The sequence below is a fragment of the Carassius auratus genome, unplaced genomic scaffold (assembly GCF_003368295.1).
Source record: "Carassius auratus strain Wakin unplaced genomic scaffold, ASM336829v1 scaf_tig00020745, whole genome shotgun sequence".
Lineage (NCBI taxonomy): Eukaryota > Metazoa > Chordata > Actinopteri > Cypriniformes > Cyprinidae > Carassius > Carassius auratus.
The window spans coordinates 15,499-25,883 of record NW_020525052.1 but is presented as its reverse complement, the minus strand read 5'-3'; the positions used below and the strand labels follow the sequence as shown (position 1 = coordinate 25,883).

Sequence of the window (10,385 nt, the reverse complement as noted above, 5' to 3'; positions counted from 1 at the left end):
ATATATCTCTTCTAACAATATTAGTCTTTGATATCACTTCTTATCAATTTAACACATCCTGAATAAAAAGATTCTAAAAATCTAACAAAGAATACAATTTCTTATAAAAAAAGAACAAAAAAATTTACTGACCCCCAAACTATATTGAACTGTAGTGAATATTGTTAGAAAAGTCTTCTATTTTAAAACAATGCTCTTCTTTTTAACTTTTCATTCATCAAAGAATCCTGAAAGAAGTATCACAGCTTCAGCAGCACAACTCTGATAATAAATCATCATATTATTCTGATTTCTGAAGATCCATGTGACACTGAAGACTGGAGGAATGATGCTGAAAATACAGCTGCACATCACATGAATAAATTACACCTTCATGTATATTAAAATAGAAAAATGTTAATAATATTTCACAATATTACATGTTTTCCAGTATTTTTGATCAAATAAATGATGTCTTGATGACTAAAATAAATTCCTGTAAAAAAAACATTAAAAATCATTCTGATCCCAAACTCTGACCGGTAGTGTGTGTATGTGTGTGTGTTTATTTATTTATATATATATATATATATATATATATATATATATATATATATATATATATATAAGCCACTAACACACTAGGCAAGGCAAGTTTATTTATATAGCACATTTCATACACAATGGTAATTCAAAGTGCTTTACTTAAAAGAAAGTAAAATAATCATAAAGAAAAATTATAACAAAAATAAAACAAGCAATTTTAAAACTTTTATAATGATTAAAAAATGTACTTAATTAAAATGAATTTAAAAACAGTTATAAATTATTTTACATTAAAAAAAAACTGTGAAAATATAGTGCAATCGGTTCGGACATTGCACAGTGCTCATTCAATAAATGCACAGCTAAACAGATGAGTTTTAAGTCAAGATTTAAATGTCCTAGTTTTTTAGCACATCTGATCTCTTCTGGAAGCGGATTCCAACTGCGAGCGGCATAGAAACTAAAAGCAGATTCCCCTTGTTTTGTGTGAACCCTTGGTATTTCTAACTGTATTACTTGAGGATGTGCTAATCGCCTTCCTGATATTGATGATCTTCTCAGAAAAGAAGGATGCAAACTCATTGCATTTGCTGTCTGAGAGCATTTCACTGGGAATCTGACTTCAGTCTATGTCTCGTAACTTTGAACGCTCCTCTGGTTTCAGTTGTGTTTTTGTTTATTTTGGTGACGTATAAATAAAGTCTTCCCATCTGCCTACACTTGAGTCTTCGCCTCTTGCGATCCGTGACACTACGTCGTTAATAACAATGGATGAAAAGTTTAGAGCACTACTGATGATTAAGTCTAGAGTGTGTCCACCTTTGTGTGTGGGTCCATGTACATACTAAATCGACAGGTAAAAAAAAGCCTCAAGTCCAAATATTCATTTATCACCAGTTGACAAACACTTCCTGCTTCGATGTCCAGATTTGAATAAAAAAAATCTCAAACATGCTCCAAAGTCCCGATCTGAATCAACCGAGTCGCGAACATGCTCCGAAGTGCAGATCTGAATCAACCGAGTCGCGAACAGGCTCCGAAGTGCCGATCTGAATCAACCGAGTCGCGAATAGGCTCCTAAGTGCTGATCTGAATCAACCGAGGGCGCGAACATGCTCCGAAGTCCCGATCTGAAATCAACCGAGTCGCGAACATGCTCCGAAGTGCCGATCTGAATCAACCGAGTCGCGAACAGGCTCCGAAGTGCCGATCTGAATCAACCGAGTCGCGAACATGCTCCGATGTGCCGATCTGAATCAACCGAGTCGCGAACAGGCTCCGAAGTGCCTATCTGAATCAACCGAGTCGCGAACATGCTCCGAAGTGCCGATCTGAATCAACCGAGTCGCGAACAGGCTCCGAAGTGCCGATCTGAATCAACCGAGTCGCGAACATGCTCCGATGTGCCGATCTGAATCAACCGAGTCGCGAACAGGCTCCGAAGTGCCGATCTGAATCAACCGAGTCGCGAACAGGCTCCGAAGTGCCGATCTGAATCAACAGAGGCGCGAACAGGCTCTGAAGTCCCGATCTGAAAAATTCGACCAAAGAATGTAAAAAAATAACTCTATATCTCTAATAACTCTACAACTCTATGAAAGACTCAGATCACGTATCTAAAAGTAAATCGCTATAGTAAAAGAGAAATAATAAGAGGAGTGACGTCTCCTTCTGCTGTGTTTGGTCCTCACGCGGTCCTGACGCTCTGCGGCGCTTCTCCGCCCCTCACACGTGCGTTTACAGCGCTAAATTAATAATCTTTGCTAATTATTATACATTTACTTCATTGTCAGCTTCAGGTACTTCATTTATTATTGTTCAATGAACTGTTTGAAACAAAAAAAAGGTTGTATTTCAGTAATAATTCAAAATTATCAAAATAAAATATATAAAATAATGGTTTGTATTTTAATATCCTTTAAAATATAATATATTTCTGTGATGTGCAGCTGTATTTTCAGCATCATTCCTCCAGTCTTCAGTGTCACATGATCTTTAGAAATCATGAAAATATGATGATTTATTATTAGAACTATTAATAGTCCTGCTACCAAATATTATTTTGGAATCTGCGATACTTTTTTAAGGATTCTTCGATGTATAATTATTTTTTAAAGAACAGCGTTTATTCAAAATATAAATCTCTTCTAATAATATTAATCTTTGATATCACTTCTTATCAATTTAACACATCCTGAATAAAAGATTCTAAAATCTAACAAAGAATACAATTTCTTATAAAAAAAGAAAGGATAAAAATGTACTGACCCCAAACTATTGAACTGTAGTGAATATTGTTAGAAAAGTCTTCTATTTTAAATAAATGCTCTTCTTTTTAACTTTTCATTCATCAAAGAATCCTGAAAGAAGTATGACAGTGTCAGCAGCACAACTCTGATAATAAATCATCATATTATTCTGATTTGTGAAGATCATGTGACACTGAAGACTGAAGGAATGATGCTGAAAATACAGCTGCACATCACATGAATAAATTACACCTATATATATATATACACACACATATATATATATATATATATATATATATATATATATATATATATATATATATATATATATATATATATATATATATATATATATATATATAAGCCCACTAACACACTAGGCAAGGCAAGTTTATTTATATAGCACATTTCATACACAATGGTAATTCAAAGTGCTTTACTTAAAAGAAAGTAAAATAATCATAAAGAAAAATTATAACAAAAATAAAACAAGCAATTTTAAAACTTTTATAATGATTAAAAAATGTCCTTAATTAAAATGAATTTAAAAACAGTTATAAATTATTTTACATTAAAAAAAACCTGTGAAAATATAGTGCAATCGGTTCGGACATTGCACAGTGCTCATTCAATAAATGCACAGCTAAACAGATGAGTTTTAAGTCAAGATTAAATGTCCTAGTTTTTTAGCACATCTGATCTCTTCTGGAAGCGGATTCCAACTGCGAGCGGCATAGAAACTAAAAGCAGATTCCCCTTGTTTTGTGTGAACCCTTGGTATTTCTAACTGTATTACTTGAGGATGTGCTAATCGCCTTCCTGATATTGATGATCTTCTCAGAAAAGAAGGATGCAAACTCACTGCATTTGCTGTCTGAGAGCATTTCACTGGGATTCTGACTTCAGTCTATGTCTCGTAACTTTGAACGCTCCTCTGGTTTCAGTTGTGTTTTTGTTTATTTTGGTGACTTATAAATAAAGTCTTCCCATCTGCCTACACTTGAGTCTTCGCCTCTTGCGATCCGTGACACTACGTCGTTAATAACAATGGATGAAAAGTTTAGAGCACTACTGATGATTAAGTCTAGAGTGTGTCCACCTTTGTGTGTGGGTCCATGTACATACTAAATCGACAGGTAAAAAAAAGCCTCAAGTCCAAATATTCATTTATCACCAGTTTGACAAACACTTCCTGCTTCGATGTCCAGATTTGAATAAAAAAAATCTCAAACATGCTCCAAAGTCCCGATCTGAATCAACCGAGTCGCGAACATGCTCCGAAGTGCAGATCTGAATCAACCGAGTCGCGAACAGGCTCCGAAGTGCCGATCTGAATCAACCGAGTCGCGAATAGGCTCCTAAGTGCTGATCTGAATCAACCGAGGGCGCGAACATGCTCCGAAGTCCCGATCTGAAATCAACCGAGTCGCGAACATGCTCCGAAGTGCCGATCTGAATCAACCGAGTCGCGAACAGGCTCCGAAGTGCCGATCTGAATCAACCGAGTCGCGAACATGCTCCGATGTGCCGATCTGAATCAACCGAGTCGCGAACAGGCTCCGAAGTGCCTATCTGAATCAACCGAGTCGCGAACATGCTCCGAAGTGCCGATCTGAATCAACCGAGTCGCGAACAGGCTCCGAAGTGCCGATCTGAATCAACCGAGTCGCGAACATGCTCCGATGTGCCGATCTGAATCAACCGAGTCGCGAACAGGCTCCGAAGTGCCGATCTGAATCAACCGAGTCGCGAACAGGCTCCGAAGTGCCGATCTGAATCAACAGAGGCGCGAACAGGCTCTGAAGTCCCGATCTGAAAAATTCGACCAAAGAATGTAAAAAATAACTCTATATCTCTAATAACTCTACAACTCTATGAAAGACTCAGATCACGTATCTAAAAGTAAATCGCTATAGTAAAAGAGAAATAATAAGAGGAGTGACGTCTCCTTCTGCTGTGTTTGGTCCTCACGCGGTCCTGACGCTCTGCGGCGCTTCTCCGCCCCTCACACGTGCGTTTACAGCGCTAAATTAATAATCTTTGCTAATTATTATACATTTACTTCATTGTCAGCTTCAGGTACTTCATTTATTATTGTTCAATGAACTGTTTGAAACAAAAAAAAGGTTGTATTTCAGTAATAATTCAAAATTATCAAAATAAAATATATAAAATAATGGTTTGTATTTTAATATCCTTTAAAATATAATATATTTCTGTGATGTGCAGCTGTATTTTCAGCATCATTCCTCCAGTCTTCAGTGTCACATGATCTTTAGAAATCATGAAAATATGATGATTTATTATTAGAACTATTAATAGTCCTGCTACCAAATATTATTTTGGAATCTGCGATACTTTTTTAAGGATTCTTCGATGTATAATTATTTTTTAAAGAACAGCGTTTATTCAAAATATAAATCTCTTCTAATAATATTAATCTTTGATATCACTTCTTATCAATTTAACACATCCTGAATAAAAGATTCTAAAATCTAACAAAGAATACAATTTCTTATAAAAAAAGAAAGGATAAAAATGTACTGACCCCAAACTATTGAACTGTAGTGAATATTGTTAGAAAAGTCTTCTATTTTAAATAAATGCTCTTCTTTTTAACTTTTCATTCATCAAAGAATCCTGAAAGAAGTATGACAGTGTCAGCAGCACAACTCTGATAATAAATCATCATATTATTCTGATTTGTGAAGATCATGTGACACTGAAGACTGAAGGAATGATGCTGAAAATACAGCTGCACATCACATGAATAAATTACACCTATATATATATATACACACACATATATATATATATATATATATATATATATATATATATATATATATATATATATATATATATATATATATATATATAAGCCCACTAACACACTAGGCAAGGCAAGTTTATTTATATAGCACATTTCATACACAATGGTAATTCAAAGTGCTTTACTTAAAAGAAAGTAAAATAATCATAAAGAAAAATTATAACAAAAATAAAACAAGCAATTTTAAAACTTTTATAATGATTAAAAAATGTCCTTAATTAAAATGAATTTAAAAACAGTTATAAATTATTTTACATTAAAAAAAACCTGTGAAAATATAGTGCAATCGGTTCGGACATTGCACAGTGCTCATTCAATAAATGCACAGCTAAACAGATGAGTTTTAAGTCAAGATTAAATGTCCTAGTTTTTTAGCACATCTGATCTCTTCTGGAAGCGGATTCCAACTGCGAGCGGCATAGAAACTAAAAGCAGATTCCCCTTGTTTTGTGTGAACCCTTGGTATTTCTAACTGTATTACTTGAGGATGTGCTAATCGCCTTCCTGATATTGATGATCTTCTCAGAAAAGAAGGATGCAAACTCACTGCATTTGCTGTCTGAGAGCATTTCACTGGGATTCTGACTTCAGTCTATGTCTCGTAACTTTGAACGCTCCTCTGGTTTCAGTTGTGTTTTTGTTTATTTTGGTGACTTATAAATAAAGTCTTCCCATCTGCCTACACTTGAGTCTTCGCCTCTTGCGATCCGTGACACTACGTCGTTAATAACAATGGATGAAAAGTTTAGAGCACTACTGATGATTAAGTCTATAGTGTGTCCACCTTTGTGTATGGGTCCATACTAAATCGACAGGTAAAAAAAGCCTCAAGTCCAAATATTCATTTATCACCAGTTTGACAAACACTTCCTGCTTCGATGCCCAGATTTGAATAAAAAAAATCTCAAACATGCTCCAAAGTCCCGATCTGAATCCACCGAGTCGCGAACATGCTCCCAAGTGCAGATCTGAATCAACCGAGTCGCGAACAGGCTCCGAAGTGCCGATCTGAATCAACCGAGGGCGCGAACATGCTCCGAAGTGCCGATCTGAATCAACCGAGTCGCGAACATGCTCCGAAGTGCCGATCTGAATCAACCGAGTCGCGAACAGGCTCCGAAGTGCTGATCTGAATCAACCGAGGGCGCGAACATGCTCCGAAGTCCCGATCTGAAATCAACCGAGTCGCGAACAGGCTCCGAAGTGCCGATCTGAATCAACCGAGTCGCGAACAGGCTCCGAAGTGCCGATCTGAATCAACCGAGTCGCGAACAGGCTCCGAAGTGCCGATCTGAATCAACCGAGTCGCGAACAGGCTCCGAAGTGCCGATCTGAATCAACCGAGTCGCGAACAGGCTCCGAAGTGCCGATCTGAATCAACCGAGTCGCGAACAGGCGAGGAGGGTCTGGCTGCAGACATGATGCACTCTCAGACACACGCATGCGCAGTTGGACACATGCACTCTCAGACATACGCATGCGCAATTGGACACATGCACTCTCAGACACACCCAGGCGCACTGTTTAAAGTGCACGAACAGGCCACTCAACGTGATACATAGGATTTAAAGGTGGTACAGAAATTATTGTAAGTATATTTATTTTATTTAGTGCTGCTCCGATCATGATCGGCCGATCGTTAATGCGCCTCTCGTCAGTAAAACCTCAGCGGTAAATTCCCTCAGGTGCGTGATTTCACATAGAGCAGCTGTTACTACACACTGCCGTTGTTAACCGAAAAGATGCGCTAATAAACGCTGAAATTAACGTGGATTTGCGCATATTCTCAGTTAATAATGGCTCTGTGTAGTAACAGCTGCTCTTATGTGAAATCAGGCACCTGAGGTAATTAACCGCTGATTAGAGAACCAGCTTTACTGACGAGATGCACATAACGATCGTGATCGGAGCAGCTCTAATTTTATTCGTTCAAGATTAAGTTGAGGTAAAAGTGTTGTTTTAGGTAAATGTTTCGAAAACTACACTAATATTTATCTGATATATCCTGCACGCACAGGTCTTTCAACGTAAGTAACGTACGTTAGGGGATTCAAAGACGGCAAATGAATTATTGTAAGTAAATTTACTGTATCCAGAGACAAAGGACTTTGCTGTATCTTCATACAAGATTAAATATATGTAAAAGTAGTGTTTTAATCTATAAGATAATCTTATCGAAAACTGTCCTGATTTCTGTGTGATCTATCGCGTTTGTGGATTAGTGAGGGAATCTAAATTCAATTTGTTGGGGGGAAAAAGTGTTTTACTGACTTTGGGTGAGGTGTTCCGTTACATTATTTATTATGAAAATGGAATCTTTAAAATAACAAGTAATTTTAATGTTGTTAAAGATGGTTCTTTAAAATGAGTGATATATAGAATACGACTCTTTGAAGAATTGACAAAAGGAAAATTATACACATCATAATTTTAACTTATGTCTCCTAAATTTATGCTTACAGATGCATCAATCCGTAGTCTTGGCAGGTGTAAAGCACCTGATACCAAAGTGCACATCTTGTTGCATATTGTATCATTGCCCCTTGTGCCCTACACTGTAGCCAATTACTAAAAAGAGAGTCCAGGCTCACTGGGAAGTCCATTTAAAAAATGCGATCAAATTCCAAGGTAAGATTAGTGTATTTTAAAATTATTACAATTTGTCTTTTTGAAGCACTTCAAAAAGGTTCTATATGTATTAGAAGACCATTCAAGACATTTCAAACTTACTCTTGTACACACTATCAAACACTCTTTCATGCACCACTATAATTAGTGTCTCTCAAACAGAATCAAAGCTTTCACATGCACACTACCATACTCATTCAGTCCGTGTATCATCTGATCATTGTGTTTTTCGTTATGTTTTTTATATTCAATGTATGTATTCATTTTACTTCTCCTAAACACAAAATGAAACTGAATTCTTTTTTTTTCTTTTTTTTGAGAAAATGAAAGGACGTTCAGTATAAAATTTGTAAAATTTGTACATAATGCACGGACTGAATAAGTTTGGTAGTGTGTGCGAGAGTTTGATGGAGCATGTGTGAAATTAGCTTTGATAATGTGTGCTCTAGTATACTTGCGAATGAGAGAAAGATTGATAGCATGTATGAGAGTAAAGTATGAAATATGTCTCATATACTAACAGTACTATGAAGTTGGATGTTTGGGCTATTTAATCTTTGTCGGATCTAACTGTTCTGTTTAAATTGTATTTTTTATTGTTTATAAATTCTAGATAAAAGATTATGCAGATGCCATTTGGCCTGCAGAACAGAGGCCCATTTCCATTGCCCTACTTGCAGTAAAACTGTTCTTAGGAGACTCAGTGCACGTCCTCACCTGTTCCAGGATCTGCATCGGCTCTGTGTAAATCCACACCTGCACCGACTCCGTTTTTCATTTAAAGTCTGCATTGTACATAGTGCTGGATGCCCCATTTGACTACACAATTGTAAGTATTAGAATAGTTTTCAGTAACTTTGAGACAATGTAACTTCCAAAGAGCATTACATTTTTTTTTTATATGTTTTGAGCAGCTGGACATGGCAGAGCTGAGGAAATGGTGGTGCGTCATGTTAATGGAGAACTTCAGACTGGAACAGTAAGTTCTTTTTTGGATTTGAATATTTAAAGCTTTCATGAGAAAGTAATTATCTAACATTCAATATTCAATCACTATTTTCCAGACATGGAAAATTGTTTGCCCACTATGCTGAGGAGTCCAAAGCCTTCCTTAGAGGTGAGCAGCAGCCTGTATTTCGGTTGCGAAAAAGGAGGTTTGAAGAAATCTCTCCGGTAAAAGCTAATACTTGGGAATCATCATAAGGTTAAAATGGCATGTTATCATGACAAACCAGGTAAACCTGTGCTGTATTTTTACCAATAACAGGAAGAGCCTTTCCACGTACAGGTAACATGTTATCTTTTAGCAGCCCCTCAGGAAAATTACCAGTTACCTTAAAAAGGTAGTTCTAAAGGTAATGGCTCAAACTCAGAATTTGTGTTTTTCAGGTAGATGAAACTGATCTTTTCACCCCTGAATTTGCATCAAAGAAGCAGGTGGTTCAGTCTCCCCGAAAAGTAGGTATTGTTAGAGGGGTTACAGCCATTATTGTTCAGCATATTTTTATTTATCCTCTTTTGCAATGCCGTTTCTTTAGGTGCGTGTCATGAAGGATCTTAAAACTGCCAGTCAGTGGTGCATAGAGAACTCTAGGGTTCTTCTCGGATCAGTTCAGCTTCCTGGTATACTGTGCATGGAGGATGAAGAAGCTGCTGAGGCCTTGGAACCATTGTTCTGTGACGAGTTCAGCAAGGACGATCTTGTAGAGCCACTGACATTTTGTTTTTGAATTTATGCAAGAAATGCATGCATTTTTAGAGAATGTGATGGACAAAATGCTTCTGCAAATTTTTTTGTCGAACACAAAATTGAAAGGCAGTTTTATATTTTTATAGTCCGTAACATTTCATTTATTTTACGTAGTAAAATTATTCAACTACAGTAAATGTGAAAAACCCACATGCAACACCATGTTTTTATGTTTTATTATTTATTAAAGTCAACAATCACCAACTGCTGTGTGTGTCTTATTTTATGGTGTGTCAGTTTTGGAAAGAATATTATCATTGGCTGTGACTAGGAGACTTGTTAATTAATGATTTAATAATTCATTATTAAGTGTTATATACATCTTTCATTTTACAATGAAGGAATATAAACAGGTGCTTGTTAATCAGTAATTTAATAATTCAATATAAAGTTTTAC

The 10,385-nt window shown here is 36.3% G+C and overlaps 1 long non-coding RNA gene across 1 annotated transcript; it reads left to right on the top strand.

Annotated features, from left to right (window-relative positions):
• Positions 1 to 7,013: 7,013 nt before the first annotated feature.
• Positions 7,014 to 8,175, top strand: LOC113076576 (uncharacterized). The gene is made up of 3 exons (XR_003281199.1): positions 7,014 to 7,198; positions 7,628 to 7,683; positions 8,073 to 8,175. It is a non-coding gene; the product is annotated as an uncharacterized LOC113076576 (long non-coding RNA).
• Positions 8,176 to 10,385: the final 2,210 nt, after the last annotated feature.